Source organism: Gossypium arboreum, chromosome 13 (assembly GCF_025698485.1).
Source record: "Gossypium arboreum isolate Shixiya-1 chromosome 13, ASM2569848v2, whole genome shotgun sequence".
In the NCBI taxonomy this organism is placed as follows: Eukaryota; Viridiplantae; Streptophyta; class Magnoliopsida; order Malvales; family Malvaceae; genus Gossypium; species Gossypium arboreum.
This window is the reverse complement of record NC_069082.1, coordinates 99,995,403-99,997,618: the sequence shown is the minus strand read 5'-3', so window position 1 is coordinate 99,997,618 and position 2,216 is coordinate 99,995,403. Positions and strand designations below refer to the sequence as shown.

The 2,216-nt window shown below is 36.9% G+C and overlaps 1 non-coding gene across 1 annotated transcript; it reads right to left on the bottom strand.

Annotated features, from left to right (window-relative positions):
• Positions 1-203: 203 nt before the first annotated feature.
• On the bottom strand, positions 204-310 carry LOC128287263 (small nucleolar RNA R71). The gene has a single exon (XR_008277958.1). It is a non-coding gene; the product is annotated as a small nucleolar RNA R71 (small nucleolar RNA).
• Between the last annotated feature and the right edge of the window lie 1,906 nt (positions 311-2,216).

Sequence of the window (2,216 nt, the reverse complement as noted above, 5' to 3'; positions counted from 1 at the left end):
ATTTAGCAAATTTTCTGGAATTCTACGACACATTTAAGATCAATAGCGTTTCTGACGATGCCATTCGCCTTTGGTTGTTTCCCTTTTCATTAAGGAATAAGGATAAACAGTGGTTGAACTCGTTACCACGGGGATCAATCACTACTTGGGAGCAAATGATCGAAAAATTTTTACTCAAATATTTTTCGCCGGCTAAAATGGCTGAATTGAGGAATGATATCTCTTCTTTTGTGCAAATGGATTTAGAAAAACTATATGATGCATGGGAGAGATACAAGGATTTATTGAGAAGGTGCCCTCACCATGGATTACCTTTATGGCTACAGCTTCAAACTTTCCACAATGGTTTGAATCCCTCAACGAGACAGATGGTCGATGCAGCGGCCGGTGGAACCTTAAATAATAAAATACCTGAGGAGGCTTATGAGTTCATTGAAGATATGTCACTGAATAATTATCAGTGACAAGTCATGAGGACAAAGCCTAATAAAGCAGCCAGTGTTTTCAACCTCAACGCGGTCGTCATGTTATCAAACCAGGTAGAGCTCTTAAATAAAAAGATTGATGGCTTATGTGTCTCTACGCAGGTACATCTAGTGATGCAGTGTAGTACAAATGGAGGAGGAATGAATAATAAAGAATGCCTAGCCTATGACCCTAGCACCACAAATGAACAAGTCAACTATATGGGTAACAATTCTAGACCTCAGAACAACCCCTATAGTAACACTTACAATGTAGGTTGGAGGAAGCATCCCAACTTCTCTTGGAGTGGTCAAGGCAATCAAAGACCACAACCCCCTCCAGGTTTTCAACCACCTTACCAGCAGGAAAAGAAGCCAAACCTCGAGGAGATGTTAACAAAATTCATCTCGGTGTCTATATTACCCCGATTTAGGGCATGGTCAGAACAGTGGTCTCGGGACCACAAATCCGAAGTTTAAAAATTATTATTATTATTGTGAGGTTATAGTATGATTATTTTATTTCATGAAAAATTTGGTGAGTTAATTTTAAAGTTTGCGAGCCCGATTGCGAAAAAGGACTAAATCGCATAAAAGGCAAAAGTTGCATTTTAGTACCCAAATGTGTTAGATAGCTAGAGAATTAAAATTGGGGGCTTTTAAAGTGAAATTATACCCCTAAATATGGCTTGGCTGGCCATGAGACAAGATTTTTGCAAATGGTCAAAAGTTTAGGTAAGTGATTTCATGATTTGGAGATAAAATAATGCCTAAAGCCTATCTACTATTTTTCTTCTTCTCCATCCTTTCTCTCCACCGTAAATATAAAAAATTAGGGAGGTTTGAAAGCTGAAAATTTGTAGCAACTTTTTCCTCTCATAATGTAAGTGATCTTGATGATTTTTTTGATGGTTTTTACATTTTTGGAATGTTTGTATTATGGGCTTTCAAATGAGAGGACTACCTTGCAAAATAGTGATAAGTCTAGGGTTCCACCATGTGAATTTTCATGTTATTTTCTAAAATTTTATGGAAGAATATGAGTCTTAGAAGAGTTCTAAACAACTTTTGTGAAAGGTGTTAGCATGAAAACACCTAAAGGGACTATTTTGCATAAGTTGCAAAATAGGTGATAAGTGTGTGAAATAGTGGGAATTTGGGGTTGCTATAAGATTAAAAACAATTCATCTAGGTCTGAAATATGAAGAAATTCGATAAAAATCGATTTTCGATAATAAGGGTAAAATGGTTATTTTGCCAAAGTCAAGGGGCAAAATGATCATTTTACCAAAGATGTAAATTTATGATTTCCTAATTGTAATTAGTGATTAAATGAGTGTATTTTGTTATTATAGACCAAGATTTGCCAAATCTGAACCTAGACCGGGGGAAAGCCAAGCAAGTCGGCTAAACTGACTAGTCGAGTACATTTTGTAAACCGAGGTAAGTTGTATGTAAATAATACAACTATATTTCCAATATATGTGTTTGAATTGATATAGCATGAATTGTTTGTTTGTGAATTGGGATATGGTAATTGAGATGATAGATATCCCGTTGTAACCCTAGGAAATAAACCGGATATTCATGCCGTAACAATTGGGTCACTTGTGTGAGCTAGTGTAAGACATGTCTGGGACATGCATCGGCAACATTATGAGAGCCAGTGTAAGACCATGTCTAGGACATGGCATCGGCATTGAGACGAGTGCTAGTGTAAGACATGTCTGGGACATACATCGGCCTTGAGAC